At 41.8% G+C, this 12,697-nt stretch overlaps 1 long non-coding RNA gene and 1 pseudogene across 1 annotated transcript; one reads left to right on the top strand and one right to left on the bottom strand.

Moving 5' to 3' along the window:
• The first annotated feature begins 128 nt into the window (after positions 1–128).
• Positions 129–5,655, top strand: LOC125753845 (uncharacterized). Its single transcript, XR_007406513.1, has 2 exons — positions 129–536; positions 1,250–5,655. It is a non-coding gene; the product is annotated as an uncharacterized LOC125753845 (long non-coding RNA).
• Positions 5,656–9,238: 3,583 nt separating this feature from the next.
• LOC118352599 (60S ribosomal protein L13a-like) lies at positions 9,239–9,914 on the bottom strand (annotated as a pseudogene).
• Between the last annotated feature and the right edge of the window lie 2,783 nt (positions 9,915–12,697).

The raw sequence follows: 12,697 nt of genomic DNA, 5'->3' as shown, positions 1-12,697 counted from the left end.
ACGCGGCCTGTGAGCGGGAGGGAGAAGGGCGGCGAGCGGCGCGGGCTTCTGGGAAACGTCTCGCGCGCGCTGTCATCCTCCCTCCCCCGCCCCCTCCCCGCTGCGGACTGTGCGCAGGCGCCGTGAGGGAGGCGCTGCTCGGGCGGCGGACAATGCAGGCGGCCCCTGGGGGCCTGGGCGCGAGGTGGTTTGCGTGGCGCTTGCCGCCCTGTCGTTATGGTAACCGGGTAGCGGAGAGCGTCCTTCGGCTGCTGGGAGGTGGGGCGAGTCCTGCTCACCTGAGACACGCCCTCCGGGGAGGTGGGCGTGCGGGAGACTTGGAGCCCCCCTGCCCCGGCCTCCTCCTTCCCTCCCGGCGGGCGTTTAAAAGGTGCGGGGGGGACAGGTTCCCCCCGGGCCCCCTGGGCCCCCCGAGCCTACGCGCGACCGCGCGTCTTATTTCCAACAACAAAGAAACTTGCTGATGATTAACTTGGAGGCGGGCCGTGCGCTCCGGGCCCCGCAGGGCGACAGGTCGGCCGCCGCGACGGGAGCAGGTGCGCCTCGTGGATCCCCCGCCGGGGCCTGGGAGCCGCGGCCTCACCCTCGCACCGGCGGCTATTTTCAAAGCTCCGGACTCTTCAACCTCGTGGTTGTCCCTCCGGGCGGCGTCTGCGCGCGCCCGAGCGCCCTCCCCGCGCCCTCCCCGCGCCCTCCCCGCGCCCTCCCCGCGCCCTCCCCGCGCCCTCCCCGCGCCCTCCCCGCGCCCGCCGCCTCTTGGCGCAGGCGGCAGCCCCGCGGGGCGGAGCCCAGGAGCCGGGCCGGCCAGCTGCGCCGCGCGTCCCTAACCCCGCTCGCTCGCTGCCCGGCTCCGCTGCGCCGCTCCCCCGGCAGGCGCCCTCCCCCGCCCTCCCCCCGCGCACCCCCCGCGGACGTCTCGCTGCCCGCCTCACCACCCCACTGTGGGCTCGGGGACAGCGTCTCACTTTGATAACAACCGCTCCTGGCCCAGGGCCTGTCACTCCATGAAAACTCGACAAGGAGTTGCTGGAGGAGTGTGTGAACGGCAGCCTTGTCCCTATCTCAAAGTCTCGGGGGGTTCACGTTGTGCAGTTTTTTTGATACGAGGTGTGGGGCTTCCGATGGGCTTTGCTGTGTTTGGAAAATGTGAAGGAATCGCGATCTAGAGGAGTTCACTTCCCCCCCCTCCCCTCCCCCCCCCCCTGGAAGAACAAAATTTTTATGAAACGTCTTTCCCTGTCACTCTCAGAGGGAAGAATGCCCTAAAATTACAAGGTCAACGAGGACAGTGACGAGCCCTCCCAACAGAATGAGTGTAGCTTTGTCGTGTATAGAGGATAGGACCTCCAGGAGTGTAGCTCCAGGTGGAGGCTAACGGGGCAACGTTCTCCTGTAGGTATTTTATGTGAAAATCTATTTATTTGTTTAAAAAAAGTAGTCCTTAAAATTCAATTAAAGGTCAAACGATCATATCTGCCAATAGAAAACCATAATTTCGGGATCCCTGGGTAGCGCAGCGGTTTGGCGCCTGCCTTCGGCCCAGGGCGCGATCCTGGAGACCCGGGATCGAATCCCACGTCGGGCTCCCGGTGCATGGAGCTTGCTTCTCCCTCTGCCTATGTCTCTGCCTCTCCCTTTCTCTCTCTCTGTGACTATCATAAATAAATTAAAAAAAAAAAACATAATTTCGGGATCCCTGGGTGGCCCAGCAGTTTAGCGCCGCCTGCAGCCCAGGGCGTGATCCTGGAGACCATCGGGCTCCCTGCATGGAGCCTGCTTCTCTCTCTGCTTGTGTCCCTGCCTCTCTCTGTGTGTCTCTCATGAATAAGTAAATAAAATCCTTTAAAAAAAAAAAAACTATAATTCTAAAAAGGACCACAACATACCATTTCCACAAAACTAAACGATGGGAATACTTCCCCCACCCCACCCCCCGCCCCCCAGGCCATTTCTCCCTTGTTTTATCATTTTATTTTATTTTGTTTTCATCATGATAAATATACTTTTTAATCCCTACCCACGTCCCCTTTGGTAACAATTAGTTGTCTATAGTTAAAGAGTCTGGTTTGTCTCTTTTTTTTTTTTTCCCTTTGCTCCTTTGCTTACTTAAATGCCACATATGAGTGAGATCATATGTTATTTCTCTTTTTCTATTTCATTTAGTTTTATACTCTCTAGCTCTATTCATGTTTCAAATGGCAAAATTTCATTATTTTCTATGGTCTGGATAATATTCCATCGTGTATATGGACCACATTCTCTTTATCCATTCGTCTGTTGATGGACGCTTGGGTTGCTTCCATAGTTTGACTATTGTAAATAATGTTGTAATAAACATAGGGGTGCCTGTGTCCCTTTGAATTATTGTTTTTGTATTTTGGGGGTGAATACCCAATAGTGTGCTTACTGGATCATAGGGTGGTTCTATTTTCAATTTTTGGAGGAACCTCCATACTGAAGAATATGAATTCTTAAATATTTTCTCTGGCGGATAATTAATTTTCCACTTTTTTTAGAGTTGGACTCCTAGGTATTATGTGAGAATGTTTTAAGCGAAAAAAAGGCTCTTAACGCTAATGTACTAGTGGTTTCTACTTTCACGTGCAAATAGAAAAGAGGGTGGTGATCTGTAATAGGTCATCTCTTGCCTCCCCGGGGAAAACACTGTATTTCTTTACCTGCAGCATCCTCCTAGTTATGTTTGCATGTGAGGATTTGTTACTCTCTCTGTGGTTTCAATATTTTTTATTTACAGGGTAATAAAGAGATACAGTTTTAAATAAGTGATGAACTATAAAATGCAGGAGTAAAGATTGATATATAGCAATCATCACTGTCAACATTTAGATTTGATTATAATCATAAATAACACAAATGTTACGCATCATAAAACAACCTTCAACTGAATGCCCAATTGGCTTATTGTACGTTACTAGGCACTTAAAATATCAAACATGTCACACAGCAGCAGAAACACATACTGGCATCTTTAAAAAAAAAAAAAAAAAAAAAGGAAGGGTAATAGTCTATTGGTTTTAAGAGAGCTTTACCAAAAATAACTATTATTAATTTAACTGCTATAAGTTGAATACAAAATAAAATTGAAATTAAGAGGTGGAATCACCATGTAAAGACTCTGAATTAAGTTGGAAGCAATTCTCATATCGACTTGCACATGATACCCTTGCAGTTTTGAACAAATTGCCTAATTTTTCTGGTCCTCAGTTTTCATATCCATTATAGTGGAAAATTTTATTTTAATGATCTCTGTGGCATTTTTATAACAGGAGTGTATGAATTCCAAGGGTGTACAGTTTAAGACTCATAAGGAAAATATGACCAAATATATAGTGTCTTTTTAAGGAATGAAAAATACATACTATAGGGAAAAGTTAGTTTTGCAGAAATTTAAAAAAAAAGCCCATGATTTATCTCTATTTTCACAACTGTGAAGAATTTTAATCAAGGTGATACTGATTTTTACCCAATCATTTTCTGTGTGGAATTAAATTTACTACAGCACCAATCAGTTGGGTGTCTACTATCTGGGAGGTGGTGTCAGGTGGTTATAGATGAATGAACAGGGTCTCAGAGACAAGTTAGTAAGTACAGAGAAGTACAAAAACAATCTAAAGAAGAATGTGTCATCAAAGAAATAAAACCAAAACTGCTGGTTGGGAAAGAGGGTGTCAAATGAGGGAGAGAATACAAAAAGGACCAAGGGCAATTTTATAAAAGAGCAAATCTGAACAAAATATAGCCAGATATTATTATTCCATATAAAAACTCTACAAGTTTCTCTCAGGTTGGTCTCCCATCCCCCACAGCACCTCTTACCATTTTTTACCACTTCCCTCAAGTTTCAACCTCACAATCACTCCTGCAGAGCCATTCAACCCTGAACCCAGCAAAAGATCTCACCATAGTCTTTTATTTACGTCTTTCCCCTATACCTGCCGAGTCTGTCTGTAACTGTCTGCCCACACTTGTTTCCTTTACAACAGAGGAAGCCCTAGCTCTTCTCTTGCTTAATCCTTAGCTTTCTACTTGCTCTGTAGATCTGTTTTTTTACAGACTTTGGGATTTATAGACCATCAGCATTTCCAACAGTTTAGGAACTGACATAGGGCTGCTAACTTTTTAATCTTGACAACAGTATATATATATTTTTAAAATCCTCCCATCTCCTATCACTCTGAATTCCTTTTTTAAAAATGCGCTTTCAACCCTAAAGTTTTATGAACTTTACTGTTTATTTGCATTTCCCTGTGGAACAGTGAAGCCATCCCAGGACTGGTACTTTGGGGACTGCTCTGAAATGAATCCTCTCCATCCCCTCAGGGCCCATGCTATGGATTATTCTATCTTCAATATTTTCAATCTCTGCTTTACTGAAGATTAATTTATCTTCTCTCCAAATCTAAAAATAGTTTATATCTAAAACTACTTCCTCATTTCACTTTCTACTCACTTGTTTAAAAGGCAGCAAACATTCATTTTAACAACTCAGACAACACGGAAGTATAACAAAGTATACCTCAGAAGCAAATAAAGAAAAAGATAGTTTTCCTTTCCCTATCTCAATCCTAGGTAAAATCAAGGTTAAAAGGTCAATGTCTCTCTCCATACTTTTTCCAATGGTAATAGAAACACATTAATAGAAATTTTGATTTTTGCAAATAATGAATTACATCGTATGTATTTTTCTGCAACTTTTTCTTCCTGAAGTTTATCATGGATACTCTTATCTAGCTCCTTCTTTTAACTAGCTGTACAATATACTATTAATGTGCCATAATTTTTAAGCCATTTCTTTATTAATAGATCATTTAGATTTGTCCAGATTTTGTGCCATTATAAACATTGCTAGAATGAGTATCCTTATACATGTAGCTTCTTTAAATTGTGTGTTTTTTTCTATAGACTCAAATCCTTAGAGTGAGATTGTTGAAGCAAAAGATATGTGTACATTTTGAATAGATACTGCCAGTAGAAGATCTATATGGATTTTGTTTGTCTTGTTTGTTTTGACACCCAACATCCATCCATCCCTCTTCTTCTAGTGACAGCACCTCATTTTCTTTAGATGATTTAGTCCTCCTCTATTAATTACTCTGTGCAGTTACAATGGTATTGACTCCTCCTTTGGCTTCTACATTTGGTCAATAAGAGCATAATATCACATAGGTATAATATTCTGCAGTTCAGGGATGAGCATATGACTCAATTTCAGGACAATAAGAGATCAAGGACTTTTCTTCTTTGCTAGACTTGTTGCTGTAAGGATGTAAGCTCTCTTCATGAAGACAGACTGAAGAAGAAGATAGAACTAAGACTTGGAAAGAAATTAGATTCTAATAACATTTAAATAGATTCCATCTAGCTATGTCTAGATTTTCAGTTATGTGACTCTATAAGTAACTTTTGGCTCAGAGGGGTTGTAAATTGGATTTTCTTTTTTTTTTTTTTTAAGATTTATTTATTCAGAGAGACACAGAGAGAGAGAGACTGAGAGAGGCAGAGACACAGGCAGAGGGAGAAGCCGACTCCATGCAGGGAGCCCAACAAGACTCCATCCAGGGTCTCCAGGATCACACCCTGGACTGAAGGTGGCGCTAAACCTCTGAGCCGCACCCCCCCCCCCCCCCCCCCCACCCCCGGGCTGCCCTGTAAATTGGATTTTCTGTTACTTTTGACCGAAGATGTCTTGAGTGAGACACTGCCAGATTACCTGTAGAATTATTGCAGTTCACATTCCAGTCAAAAGGTAGAAGAATGTCTATTCTCTGACCAGGACTGAAGCACAAATCCTAACATTTTTGTTCATACAATGTGCATTAAATGATCTCTCACTATTATTTTAATTAGTGTTTCCCTGATGACTAATAGGGCTGAACTTGTTTTCATATATTTTGGGCTGTACATGGTCTTTTTTATGTTTTTATATTAAGTTGTTTGTCTTCATATTTTTCTGATCTTTTTTATATTAGGCCTTATTAACTCCTGGTGTTCCATATATGTAGATACTATTTTTTTCATAATCCTCTTTTGACTTTCCTCATGATGCCTTTTGTCATAAGAAGGTTTTAATTTTTGTATCGTCGAACCTGTCCATTCACTCTTAAACCCACAACAATTAGGTTATTTGGTCACCATTCCATTGAAACTGCTCTAGGAAAAAATCACCAGTGACCTCATACTTACCAAGTATGACGAACTCTTTATAGTCCTTAGCAAGCAGTTGTGTCTTCTTTTGACTACCTACTGTGTACCAAACTCTGTGCTGGGCACTGGTGGTATAAATGAGATATTGTTCTTGCCCTTAAAGAGTTTACAGTTTATTGCAACGGTCAATCAAATGAACATATTTCAGTATGTAATTGATGATGTTGAGTTTGTGTTATGGGCTGAATCATGCCCCCAAAAAAAGTTCATGTGTTTAGTATACCTCAGGACGTAATGTATTTGAAGACAAGGTTCTTAAAGAGGTGATTAAGTTAAAATAAGTTCTTTAGGGTAGGCCTGCATCATTCAGCTACTGTATCAAGCCCAATGTGACTGATATCCTTACAGCAAGAGGAGATTAGGACATAGACATGTGTGCACACAGAGGGGAAACCATGCAAAGGCGGGAGAGGATGGTCATCTACAAGCCAAGAAGAAAGGCCTCAGAAGAAACAACCCTACCAACCTCTTAATCTCAGACTGGTAGCCTCCAGAACTGTGAGAAAATATATTTCTCTTGTTTAAGCACCCAGTCTGTGGTACTTTGTTATGGCAGCATTAGCAAATGAATATAGTTTGTCTCCACAACATATCTTTCATACCTCCCCCTTGTGTAGCATCCCTGTGATTTTGGAAGGCATAGATATAAACAAACCAACAATTCCAGCACTCAAGATAATCCCATACCTCTTGTCACAGTGAGTGGATTAGGAAACCCAGACTTTGACCAATTTGTCTGTGAACCTTGAATTGCTAGTGACTCTGAGAAAGATTTTTCCTTATTCTTTAAATAAAGCTGCTAAAAGCCTGCTCTCTTTCCATTTGGATGGTGAAGGTTGAGAATATAAACCCTGGAATTACTGCAGTTACTGTCATTGTGAACAAAGCTGGCTTTAGAATAATGCTGATTCTAAAGCAGAGCAGAGAAATGGAGCAAAACTGGGGCCTTGACATCATTCAGCTACTGAATCAAATCAATCCTGATACCTGCCCAGTTATGTGAGCCAATAAATCCCCTTTGTCATTTAAGCAACTTTTATTTTTTTAAAAAACTTACAATACAAAAGGTCTTAGTTATGAGGTACACAGGGAAGGGAATCCATCACAGATCGAGTTCCCCAGGAAATACTCTTTGACATGAAGATTCAGGTGCAGAAATTTCACTGGCCTTGCTCTTGGGATCCACCTCTGGAATGAGTGAAAGAAGTAAGATTGGACACAGGAAGAAGTCAAACTATGATGCAGTCCAGCAAAGGTGTCAGCCTTGTCTACAGACAGCTTTGAAGACTTTATGCTACCTCAGTGATCAATCATTTTGGCTGAACCCAGAGAAGTAAGGAGGTCCTCCTTGAGCCAAAGGTAAGTTCTAGAGTATGATCAGTTGAAAGCTATCAGCCTCCAGTAATTCTAGCAGCTGGTATAGAATGACCTTGGTCCTGGATGGGGTGATCTCTGCAGTACACCACAATATTTATGACCATCCACCCCTTTACATATAATAAGTTCTAGAAGCAGCTCTTCCGAAGTTCTGTTGGGTCCCTTTTCCTGGAAAAATTCACTAGAAAAGGGCTGGTGGGATTAACTACAGTCCTTGAAGCTGCTTTGGGGGCCCAAATTGAAGCTAGTATCTCCTTTCTCTGCCACCCGTTCTAGATTCCCCTCGCCTGCTGTTTATTTAGTGCTTATTTATTTATTTATTTTTAAACATTTTATTTATTTATTTATTCATGAGAGACACACAGAGAGAGGCAGAAACATAGGTAGAGGGATAAGCAGGCTCCATGCAGGGAGCCCGATGTGGGACTCGATCCCAGACCCTGGGATCACGTCCTGAGCCAAAGGCAGACGCTCAACAGCTGAGCCACCCAGATGTCCCTATTTAGTGCTTTTTTAGTGCAATGACCTAGACCATCTTCTCTGAAGTAACTTAGCCCTTCATCACCAGGTCCTTCTCAAGTTGTGGCTGTTGCACTTGCCCATGTACCATCTACATTGGTCAAGTGGAAACTAAGACACCCAAATGGATTACTTGATTATCAAACATACTCTTTCCTGTCTGCATTGTATAAGCTGTGAAGATCAGGGTCAATTATTCTTTCCTGCTGGTTTCTTGAAATGAAGATTCTAAAGTGACCTAGCAGTAGCTGGGGGTTTAACGGGACTCTTCCTGAAGCCAACATCCCTAACCTCTGGGAGAAAAAGGTTAAAAATTCCCCACGTGGATCAGTGATAACCAATGTAGAGAAATAATCCTACTTCCACCCTTCAGCTATTGGACCCCCATATATTCTCCCTATTGAGGAACCTGTACCATATAATGAATATCAATTTAGAGTTTACCTTGAGTCCTAGAGGATGATGTCCCTTCTCAGAAGGTATCCTTTGCAAGCTAGCACCTCAACTGAATCTTCAACAAGTAAGACTAATAGTTGGTCTAGGTGGCATAGTTTATGAAAAGATCAGTGGATCCTATGGTCATGTGTCCACTACTGTATTAACTCCCTGGTCATTGGACCAAACACTTTAAATCCTCAATGGTACTGGTTAAGACCATTCAGGCAAGAGGTCTAACTTGGAATATATTTTTTGTATTCCAGTCAAGATACGTACTACTTCCAGGATGGAATGAATCCAGGGTAGACAACTTGCCACCAAGTAGCTGGCAAAAGACTGGGTGATGTTATCTGGACAAGTTACTATTTCTTGTAGTTGTTTAGTGCTCTTCTGTGATGAAAGCTCTGTTGGGCTTTAATGTGTGAAGCAAAGATCTTCACATTTCATATCTACTTTTACAGATTGAACCACACGCCTTTTTCCCAGACCTCTTTATCTCCTGTCTTTCTCCCTCCAGACTCTGACCAAGCAGAGAAGCTTTTTGCCAATGCCCATAACTTTCCACTCAAACTACCCGATGCACAAGTCAAATCTCTACCCAGACGGAGATATTTCCCTCACTTTCAGGGCCACTCATAAGTGGCTGCCTGTGGCACCTGGACATTGGGACTGTCACATCCTAGATACCAATGGAAGATGGAAAGGCCAAGCCAAGCATGAGAAATAGTCTTTTGGGGACCCAAACAAAGAGTCCATGGGTCTTGAAGACTTCTTTGTATTTGTTAAATGTCTGCTCCACATTCTTGGCCTGTTTCTGCTACCTCATGAGCTACTATTTCTTCCCATAATGGAACTTGACCTTCTTTCTCTTCTCCTCTAGCATAGCTATCATGGCCTATACCTCCAGGGAATCTTGCAAACCAGGTGCCCCAGGTATGCAAACTTCTGAGTAAACTTCAGATATACAACCTTGAGGGCAATAAAAACCACCATCTGCTTTTTCTTCTTATGGGGAAGGGGTCACAGGAGCAGGAGTGGGATCCCATCAAATACCACGAGGCTGTCCAAGGTGGCTAGGCCTTACCTGGTCTTGATCAGCAAAATGCCTTGTACCATTCTACCAAAAGATATAGCCAGTGGCCCAGAAGTAACAGGGGACTGGAAGTGGTAGGGCTCACAGGATGAGTTGGTGTTCATGCATTTGTGGAAGAAGACCAGGTACCACAATTTGTTTCTGTAGAAATTGCCAGAAATGTGGATGCCCTCACAGTGCATGACTACCAACTTCCTGGTGGGCAGTACTACTTAGCCATGATGCTCACCTGACAACACCGAAGATGGCCATGGCTATCCATGTACTGTGACTAGCCCCAATACTGTCTTTGGCATCTGACTGGAAAAGGCCAGAAATTATTCAAAAGATATTTAAGACTCCATTGCAGATGATATGACCTCACTCCAGAACCCATGGGATCTGTGTTGTGATGGTCCCACTGGGACTTGCCATAAACTATTAAATTTATTTATAGACAAAGAAGTTTGAATATATATGGAGAAAGCAAAAATCTTTATGAATCTCATCATTAGAGACAATTCTTGTCATCAGCATCCTAGTAAGCATCTCTTTAGACCTTTTTCCGTATATTTACATAAACAAAACTATCAATGTGATTGCTGTTCTGCTTTTTGATTCAATAATATGTCAGTGGATCTAGAAATACATCATTTCTTTGTTTGGATATATCATAAATTATCTAACCAGCTTGCTGTAGATAATGAGTTCTTACCTGGATGGTACTGCCCTCTAGAGTATGTTTTGTGTTTAGAGTATTTACATTTTTAAATACGAATTTTGTTACAAATTGCTTTCCTTTTATTTCTCTTTAATATTACAATTAGGTATATTTTGTTTTAGATATCTATGACTTCCATTTCAGGACTGTAAAGGAAGTCTTAACAAAATATTTATTATATAAAGGGGACTGAGTCAGCTAGGATGGATTGAGAAGCATTACTTATAGATGGACATAGAATACTTCCAATTTTCAATATTACAAAGCAGGCTCTAATGAATATATATATATATATATACATATATATATACATATATATATATACACACACATTCATCCTTTGGAGTAGGTTTGCTACATTAAAGAGATTGCTCTTTCTACAAAAGCTAGATAAAACTTTCTCAAAACTCAGATTTTATGCTCTAGGATAAACCTAGAATCTTCCCCATGATTCTGAAAGTTGCAGTAATTTATTTTATTCCTAGTCACTTCTGATTTTAATTTCTGATTTACCTAATTTCTCTTTCTCTTCTGTGTTTTTGTTTGTTTTGTTTTTAGCAACAGCTATTTTGAGATATACTTTACACACCATACAATTCACCCATTTAATGTATACAGTGCAATGGTTTTTGATGTATTCAGAGTTGGGCAAGCATCCTTGCAATCAATGTTTGTTTCTTTTTTATTTTTAAATATTTTATTTATTTATTCATGAGACACACACACATACACACAGAGAGAGAGAGAGAGAGAGAGAGAGAGAGGCAGAGACACAGGCAGAGGGATAAGCAGGCTCCCTGTGGGGAGCTCAATGTGGGACCCAGTCCACAGACCCCCGGAACACAACCTGAGCCAAAGGCAGTTGCTCAATCACTGAGCCACCCAGGTGCTACTCAATGTTTGTTTCTTTTAAAGATTTTATTTACTTTAGAAAGTGTGTCGGCGGGAGTGGGGCAGGAGGGGCAGAGGGAGAAGGTGAGGAAGACAGAATACCAAGCCAACTCTGCGCTGAGTACAGAGCCTGACATAGGGCTCAATCCCAGGACCCTGAGATCATGACCTGAGCTGAAATCAAGAGTTGGTCACTCAACCAATTGAGCTACCTAGATGCCCCTTTCAAAAATCAATGTTTTAAGAGCATTGTTTTCATCACCCTCTTCCCCTAAATCCTATACCCACTAGAATTCACTCCTCATCTCCCTAGCTGCAACCCTTTGGCCCGAGGCAACCCCTAATCTACTTTATGTCTATGGACTTGCCTATTCTGGATAGTTTTTATAAATGGGATCATAAAAGATGTGGGCTTTTGTGACTGGCTTTCACTTAGCATAATGTTTTTCAAGGTTCATTCATGTTCTAGCATGTAACAGCATTTCTTTTTTTATTCTTGTTTAATTTATTTTGTTGAATAATATTCTGTCTTATGGATATACCACATTTTATTTATCTGTTCATCAGTTGATGGGCATTTCGGTTGTATCCACTTTTTGGCTATTATGAATAATACTGTTATGAATATTCATGTACAAGTTTTTGTGTGAACATATGTTTTTATTTCTCTTGGGTGTATACTTATCAGTGGAATTGCTAGGTCCATATGGTAACTCTGTTTAACTATTTGAAGAACTGCCAAATTCTTTACCAAAGAAGCTGCACTATTTTATATTCCCATCAGTAATGTATGAGGATTCCAAATTCTCTACACACCCTACAACACTTGTAACTTTCTGTGTTTTTATTACAACCATTCTATTGAGTGTGAATTTGTATCTCATTGTGATTTTAATTTGCCTTTCCCTCATAGCTAATGATGCTGAACATCTTTTCATGTGTTAATTTGTCTGTATATCTTTGGAGAAATGGCCATTCAAATCATTTACCCATTTTTTTTTTTTTAAGTAGGCCCCGCATCCAGTATGGAGTCCAAGAAGGGGCTTGGGCTCACTACCCTGAGATCAAGACCTGAGCCGAGGTCAAGAGTTGGACACCTAACTGAGCCACGCAGGTGCCCCTCATTTGCCCATTTTTATTTTTTTTTATTTTTTTTTTAAATTTTTATTTATTTATGATAGTCACACAGAGAGAGAGAGAGAGAGAGAGAGAGAGAGAGAGGCAGAGACACAGGCAGAGGGAGAAGCAGGCTCCATGCACCGGGAGCCCGACGTGGGACTCGATTCCGGGTCTCCAGGATCGCGCCCTGGGCCAAAGGCAGGCGCCAAACCGCTGCGCCACCCAGGGATCCCATCATTTGCCCATTTTTAATTGGACTATTTTTCTTATTATTGAGTTGTAAATTCTTTATATATTCTAGATAAAAACCTTTATCATATATTTGCTTTGTAAAT

The sequence above is a fragment of the Canis lupus genome, chromosome 27 (genome assembly GCF_003254725.2).
Source record: "Canis lupus dingo isolate Sandy chromosome 27, ASM325472v2, whole genome shotgun sequence".
Lineage (NCBI taxonomy): Eukaryota > Metazoa > Chordata > Mammalia > Carnivora > Canidae > Canis > Canis lupus.
This window is presented reverse-complemented; position numbering and strand designations above follow the sequence as displayed.